Below are 9,264 nucleotides of genomic sequence, written 5' to 3'. Positions count from 1 at the left end.
TCATTCTTCATTGATCATTGATCCTTGTTCATTCTTCATCGTTCATTCGTCATTGACCATTGATCCTTGTTCATTCTTCATCGTTCATTCTTCATTGATCATTGATCCTTGTTCATTCTTCATCGTTCATTCGTCATTGACCATTGATACTTATTCATTCTTCATCGTTTATTCTTCATTGATTATTGATCCTTGTTCATTCTTCATCGTTCATTCTTCATTGATCATTGATCCTTGTTCATTCTTCATCGTTCATTCGTCATTGATCATTGAGCTTTGTTCATTCTTCATCGTTCATTATTCATCGATCATTGATCCTTGTTCATTCTTCATCTTTCATACTTCATTGATCATTGATCCTTGTTTATTCTTCATCGTTTATTCTTCATTGATCATTGATCCTTGTTCATTCTTCATTGTTCATTTGTCATTGACCATTAATCCTTGTTCATTCTTCATCGTTCATTCGTCATTGATCATTGATCCTTCTTCATTCTTCATCGTTCATTCTTCATTGATCATTGCTACTTGTTCATTCTTCATCGTGCTTTCATTATTCATCATTGATCCTTGTTCATTCTTCATCGTTCATTCGTCATTGATCATTGATCCTTGTTCATTCTTCATCGTTCATTCGTTACTGACCATTAATTCTTGTTCATTATTCATTGATCATTGATCCTTGTTCATTCTTCATCGTTCATTCTTCATTGATCATTGATTTTTGTTCATTCTTCATCGTTCATTCGTCATTGATCATTGATCTTTGTTCATTCTTCATCGTTCCTTCTTCATTGATCGTTGATCCTTGTTCATTCTTCATCGTTCATTCTTCATTGATAATTGATCCTTGTTCATTCTTCATCGTTCATTCTTCATTGATCATTGATCCTTGTTCATTCTTCATCGTTCATTATTCATTGATCATTGATCCTTGTTCATTCTTTATCGTTCATTCGTCATTAACCAATAATTCTTGTTTATTCTTCATTGATCATTGATCCTTGTTCATTCTTCATCATTCATTCGTCATTAACCATTGATCCTTGTTCATTCTTCATCGTTTATTCTTCATTGATCATTGATCCTTGTTCATTCTTCATCGTTAATTCTTCATTGATCATTGATCCTTGTTCATTCTTCATCGTTCATTCGTCATTGATCATTGATCCTTGTTCATTCTTCATCGTTCATTCTTCATTGATCAATGATCCTTGTTCATTCTTCATCGTTCATTCTTCATTGTTCATTCTTCACCGTTCATTCGTCATTGAGCATTAATCCTTGTTCATTCTTCATCGTTCATTCGTCATTCACCAATAATTCTTGTTTATTCTTCATTGATCATTGATCCTTGTTCATTCTTAATCGTTCATTCTTCATTGATCATTGATCCTTGTTCATTCTTCATCGTTCATTCGTCATTGATCATTGAGCTTTGTTCATTCTTCATCGTTCATTATTCATCGATCATTGATCCTTGTTCATTCTTCATCGTTCATTCTTCATTGATCATTGATCCTTGTTCATTCTTCATCGTTTATTCTTCATTGATCATTGATCCTTGTTCATTCTTCATCGTTCATTTGTCATTGACCATTAATCCTTGTTCATTCTTCATCGTTCATTTGTCATTGATCATTGATCCTTGTTCATTCTTCATCGTTCATTCTTCATTGATCATTGATCCTTGTTCATTCTTCATCGTTCTTTCTTTATTGATCATTCATCCTTGTTCATTCTTCATCGTTCATTCGTCATTGATCATTGATCCTTGTTCATTCTTCATCGTTCATTCTTCATTGATCATTGATCCTTGTTCATTCTTCATCGTTTATTCTTCATTGATCATTGATCCTTGTTCATTCTTCATCGTTCCTTCTTCATTGATCGTTGATCCTTGTTCATTCTTCATCGTTCATTCTTCATTGATAATTGATCCTTGTTCATTCTTCATCGTTCATTCTTCATTGATCATTGATCCTTGTTCATTCTTCATCGTTAATTCTTCATTGATCATTGATCCTTGTTCATTCTTCATCGTTCATTCGTCATTGATCATTGATCCTTATTCATTCTTCATCGTTCATTCTTCATTGATCAATGATTCTTGTTCATTCTTCATCGTTCATTCTTCATTGTTCATTCTTCACCGTTCATTCGTCATTGAGCATTAATCCTTGTTCATTCTTCATCGTTCATTCGTCATTGACCAATAATTCTTGTTTATTCTTCATTGATCATTGATCCTTGTTCATTCTTCATCGTTCATTCTTCATTGATCATTGATCCTTGTTCATTTTTCATCGTTCATTCGTCATTAACCATTGATACTTGTTCATTCTTCATCGTTCATTCGTCATTGACCATTGATCCTTGTTCATTCTTCATCGTTCATTCTTCATTGATCATTGATCCTTGTTCATTCTTTATCGTTCATTCTTCATTGATCATTGATCCTTGTTCATTCTTCATCGTTCATTCGTCATTGAGCATTGATCCTTGTTCATTCTTCATCGTTCATTCTTCATTGATCATTGATCCTTGTTCATTCTTCATCGTTCATTATTCATTGATCATTGATCCTTGTTCATTCTTTATCGTTCATTCGTCATTAACCAATAATTCTTGTTTATTCTTCATTGATCATTGATCCTTGTTCATTCTTCATCGTTCATTCGTCATTAACCATTGATCCTTGTTCATTCTTCATCGTTTATTCTTCATTGATCATTGATCCTTGTTCATTCTTCATCGTTAATTCTTCATTGATCATTGATCCTTGTTCATTCTTCATCGTTCATTCGTCATTGATCATTGATCCTTGTTCATTCTTCATCGTTCATTCTTCATTGATCAATGATCCTTGTTCATTCTTCATCGTTCATTCTTCATTGTTCATTCTTCACCGTTCATTCGTCATTGAGCATTAATCCTTGTTCATTCTTCATCGTTCATTCGTCATTCACCAATAATTCTTGTTTATTCTTCATTGATCATTGATCCTTGTTCATTCTTAATCGTTCATTCTTCATTGATCATTGATCCTTGTTCATTCTTCATCGTTCATTCGTCATTGATCATTGAGCTTTGTTCATTCTTCATCGTTCATTATTTATCGATCATTGATCCTTGTTCATTCTTCATCGTTCATTCTTCATTGATCATTGATCCTTGTTCATTCTTCATCGTTTATTCTTCATTGATCATTGATCCTTGTTCATTCTTCATCGTTCATTTGTCATTGACCATTAATCCTTGTTCATTCTTCATCGTTCATTTGTCATTGATCATTGATCCTTGTTCATTCTTCATCGTTCATTCTTCATTGATCATTGATCCTTGTTCATTCTTCATCGTTCTTTCTTTATTGATCATTCATCCTTGTTCATTCTTCATCGTTCATTCGTCATTGATCATTGATCCTTGTTCATTCTTCATCGTTCATTCGTTACTGACCATTAATTCTTGTTCATTCTTCATTGATCATTGATCCTTGTTCATTCTTCATCGTTTATTCTTCATTGATCATTGATCCTTGTTCATTCTTCATCGTTCCTTCTTCATTGATCGTTGATCCTTGTTCATTCTTCATCGTTCATTCTTCATTGATAATTGATCCTTGTTCATTCTTCATCGTTCATTCTTCATTGATCATTGATCCTTGTTCATTCTTCATCGTTAATTCTTCATTGATCATTGATCCTTGTTCATTCTTCATCGTTCATTCGTCATTGATCATTGATCCTTATTCATTCTTCATCGTTCATTCTTCATTGATCAATGATTCTTGTTCATTCTTCATCGTTCATTCTTCATTGTTCATTCTTCACCGTTCATTCGTCATTGAGCATTAATCCTTGTTCATTCTTCATCGTTCATTCGGCATTGACCAATAATTCTTGTTTATTCTTCATTGATCATTGATCCTTGTTCATTCTTCATCGTTCATTCTTCATTGATCATTGATCCTTGTTCATTTTTCATCGTTCATTCGTCATTAACCATTGATACTTGTTCATTCTTCATCGTTCATTCGTCATTGACCATTGATCCTTGTTCATTCTTCATCGTTCATTCTTCATTGATCATTGATCCTTGTTCATTCTTTATCGTTCATTCTTCATTGATCATTGATCCTTGTTCATTCTTCATCGTTCATTCGTCATTGAGCATTGATCCTTGTTCATTCTTCATCGTTCATTCTTCATTGATCATTGATCCTTGTTCATTCTTCATCGTTCATTCGTCATTGACCATTGATCCTTGTTCATTCTTCATCGTTCATTCTTCATTGATCATTGATCCTTGTTCATTCTTCATCGTTCTTTCTTTATTGATCATTCATCCTTGTTCATTCTTCATCGTTCATTCGTCATTGATCATTGATCCTTGTTCATTCTTCATCGTTCATTCGTTACTGACCATTAATTCTTGTTCATTCTTCATTGATCATTGATCCTTGTTCATTCTTCATCGTTCATTCTTCATTGATCATTGATCCTTGTTCATTCTTCATCGTTCCTTCTTCATTGATCGTTGATCCTTGTTCATTCTTCATCGTTCATTCTTCATTGATAATTGATCCTTGTTCATTCTTCATCGTTCATTCTTCATTGATCATTGATCCTTGTTCATTCTTCATCGTTAATTCTTCATTGATCATTGATCCTTGTTCATTCTTCATCGTTCATTCGTCATTGATCATTGATCCTTATTCATTCTTCATCGTTCATTCTTCATTGATCAATGATCCTTGTTCATTCTTCATCGTTCATTCTTCATTGATCATTGATCCTTGTTCATTTTTCATCGTTCATTCGTCATTAACCATTGATACTTGTTCATTCTTCATCGTTCATTCGTCATTGACCATTGATCCTTGTTCATTCTTCATCGTTCATTCTTCATTGATCATTGATCCTTGTTCATTCTTTATCGTTCATTCTTCATTGATCATTGATCCTTGTTCATTCTTCATCGTTCATTCGTCATTGAGCATTGATCCTTGTTCATTCTTCATCGTTCATTCTTCATTGATCATTGATCCTTGTTCATTCTTCATCGTTCATTCGTCATTGACGATTGATCCTTGTTCATTCTTCATCGTTCATTCTTCATTGATCATTGATCCTTGTTCATTCTTCATCGTTCATTCGTCATTAACCATTGATCCTTGTTCATTCTTCATCGTTTATTCTTCATTGATCATTGATCCTTGTTCATTCTTCATCGTTAATTCTTCATTGATCATTGATCCTTGTTCATTCTTCATCGTTCATTCGTCATTGATCATTGATCCTTGTTCATTCTTCATCGTTCATTCTTCATTGATCAATGATCCTTGTTCATTCTTAATCGTTCATTCTTCATTGTTCATTCTTCACCGTTCATTCGTCATTGAGCATTAATCCTTGTTCATTCTTCATCGTTCATTCGTCATTGACCAATAATTCTTGTTTATTCTTCATTGATCATTGATCCTTGTTCATTCTTAATCGTTCATTCTTCATTGATCATTGATCCTTGTTCATTCTTCATCGTTCATTCGTCATTGATCATTGAGCTTTGTTCATTCTTCATCGTTCATTATTCATCGATCATTGATCCTTGTTCATTCTTCATCGTTCATTCTTCATTGATCATTGATCCTTGTTCATTCTTCATCGTTTATTCTTCATTGATCATTGATCCTTGTTCATTCTTCATCGTTCATTTGTCATTGACCATTAATCCTTGTTCATTCTTCATCGTTCATTCGTCATTGATCATTGATCCTTGTTCATTCTACATCGTTCATTCTTCATTGATCATTGATCCTTGTTCATTCTTCATCGTTCTTTCTTTATTGATCATTCATCCTTGTTCATTCTTCATCGTTCATTCGTCATTGATCATTGATCCTTGTTCATTCTTCATCGTTCATTCGTTACTGACCATTAATTCTTGTTCATTCTTCATTGATCATTGATCCTTGTTCATTCTTCATCGTTCATTCTTCATTGATCATTGATCCTTGTTCATTCTTCATCGTTCCTTCTTCATTGATCGTTGATCCTTGTTCATTCTTCATCGTTCATTCTTCATTGATAATTGATCCTTGTTCATTCTTCATCGTTCATTCTTCATTGATCATTGATCCTTGTTCATTCTTCATCGTTAATTCTTCATTGATCATTGATCCTTGTTCATTCTTCATCGTTCATTCGTCATTGATCATTGATCCTTATTCATTCTTCATCGTTCATTCTTCATTGATCAATGATCCTTGTTCATTCTTCATCGTTCATTCTTCATTGTTCATTCTTCACCGTTCATTCGTCATTGAGCATTAATCCTTGTTCATTCTTCATCGTTCATTCGTCATTGACCAATAATTCTTGTTTATTCTTCATTGATCATTGATCCTTGTTCATTCTTCATCGTTCATTCTTCATTGATCATTGATCCTTGTTCATTTTTCATCGTTCATTCGTCATTAACCATTGATACTTGTTCATTCTTCATCGTTCATTCGTCATTGACCATTGATCCTTGTTCATTCTTCATCGTTCATTCTTCATTGATCATTGATCCTTGTTCATTCTTTATCGTTCATTCTTCATTGATCATTGATCCTTGTTCATTCTTCATCGTTCATTCGTCATTGAGCATTGATCCTTGTTCATTCTTCATCGTTCATTCTTCATTGATCATTGATCCTTGTTCATTCTTCATCGTTCATTCGTCATTGACGATTGATCCTTGTTCATTCTTCATCGTTCATTCTTCATTGATCATTGATCCTTGTTCATTCTTCATCGTTCATTCGTCATTAACCATTGATCCTTGTTCATTCTTCATCGTTTATTCTTCATTGATCATTGATCCTTGTTCATTCTTCATCGTTAATTCTTCATTGATCATTGATCCTTGTTCATTCTTCATCGTTCATTCGTCATTGATCATTGATCCTTGTTCATTCTTCATCGTTCATTCTTCATTGATCAATGATCCTTGTTCATTCTTAATCGTTCATTCTTCATTGTTCATTCTTCACCGTTCATTCGTCATTGAGCATTAATCCTTGTTCATTCTTCATCGTTCATTCGTCATTGACCAATAATTCTTGTTTATTCTTCATTGATCATTGATCCTTGTTCATTCTTAATCGTTCATTCTTCATTGATCATTGATCCTTGTTCATTCTTCATCGTTCATTCGTCATTGATCATTGAGCTTTGTTCATTCTTCATCGTTCATTATTCATCGATCATTGATCCTTGTTCATTCTTCATCGTTCATTCTTCATTGATCATTGATCCTTGTTCATTCTTCATCGTTTATTCTTCATTGATCATTGATCCTTGTTCATTCTTCATCGTTCATTTGTCATTGACCATTAATCCTTGTTCATTCTTCATCGTTCATTCGTCATTGATCATTGATCCTTGTTCATTCTTCATCGTTCATTCTTCATTGATCATTGATCCTTGTTCATTCTTCATCGTTCTTTCTTTATTGATCATTCATCCTTGTTCATTCTTCATCGTTCATTCGTCATTGATCATTGATCCTTGTTCATTCTTCATCGTTCATTCGTTACTGACCATTAATTCTTGTTCATTCTTCATTGATCATTGATCCTTGTTCATTCTTCATCGTTCATTCTTCATTGATCATTGATCCTTGTTCATTCTTCATCGTTCCTTCTTCATTGATCGTTGATCCTTGTTCATTCTTCATCGTTCATTCTTCATTGATAATTGATCCTTGTTCATTCTTCATCGTTCATTCTTCATTGATCATTGATCCTTGTTCATTCTTCATCGTTAATTCTTCATTGATCATTGATCCTTGTTCATTCTTCATCGTTCATTCGTCATTGATCATTGATCCTTATTCATTCTTCATCGTTCATTCTTCATTGATCAATGATCCTTGTTCATTCTTCATCGTTCATTCTTCATTGTTCATTCTTCACCGTTCATTCGTCATTGAGCATTAATCCTTGTTCATTCTTCATCGTTCATTCTTCATTGACCAATAATTCTTGTTTATTCTTCATTGATCATTGATCCTTGTTCATTCTTCATCGTTCATTCTTCATTGATCATTGATCCTTGTTCATTTTTCATCGTTCATTCGTCATTAACCATTGATACTTGTTCATTCTTCATCGTTCATTCGTCATTGACCATTGATCCTTGTTCATTCTTCATCGTTCATTTTTCATTGATCATTGATCCTTGTTCATTCTTTATCGTTCATTCTTCATTGATCATTGATCCTTGTTCATTCTTCATCGTTCATTCGTCATTGAGCATTGATCCTTGTTCATTCTTCATCGTTCATTCTTCATTGATCATTGATCCTTGTTCATTCTTCATCGTTCATTCGTCATTGACCATTGATCCTTGTTCATTCTTCATCGTTCATTCTTCATTGATCATTGATTCTTGTTCATTCTTCATCGTTCATCCGTCATTGACCATTGATCCTTATTCATTCTTCATCGTTTATTCTTCATTGATTATTGATCCTTGTTCATTCTTCATCGTTCATTCTTCATTGATCATTGATCCTTGTTCATTCTTCATCGTTCATTCGTCATTGATCATTGAGCTTTGTTCATTCTTCATCGTTCATTATTCATCGATCATTGATCCTTGTTCATTCTTGATCTTTCATACTTCATTGATCATTGATCCTTGTTCATTCTTCATCGTTTATTCTTCATTGATCATTGATCCTTGTTCATTCTTCATCGTTCATTTGTCATTGACCATTAATCCTTGTTCATTCTTCATCGTTCATTCGTCATTGATCATTGATCCTTGTTCATTCTTCATCGTTCATTCTTCATTGATCATTGCTACTTGTTCATTCTTCATCGTTCTTTCTTTATTCATCATTGATCCTTGTTCATTCTTCATCGTTCATTCGTCATTGATCATTGATCCTTGTTCATTCTTCATCGTTCATTCGTTACTGACCATTAATTCTTGTTCATTCTTCATTGATCATTGATCCTTGTTCATTCTTCATCGTTCATTCTTCATTGATCATTGATCCTTGTTCATTCTTCATCGTTCATTCGTCATTGATCATTGATCTTTGTTCATTCTTCATCGTTCCTTCTTCATTGATCGTTGATCCTTGTTCATTCTTCATCGTTCATTCTTCATTGATAATTGATCCTTGTTCATTCTTCATCGTTCATTCTTCATTGATCATTGATCCTTGTTCATTCTTTATCGTTCATTCTTCATTGATCATTGATCC

The sequence above is a fragment of the Amaranthus tricolor genome, chromosome 17, assembly GCF_026212465.1.
Source record: "Amaranthus tricolor cultivar Red isolate AtriRed21 chromosome 17, ASM2621246v1, whole genome shotgun sequence".
Lineage (NCBI taxonomy): Eukaryota > Viridiplantae > Streptophyta > Magnoliopsida > Caryophyllales > Amaranthaceae > Amaranthus > Amaranthus tricolor.
The sequence above is the reverse complement of the archived record's forward strand: the minus strand, read 5'-3'. Positions refer to the sequence as shown.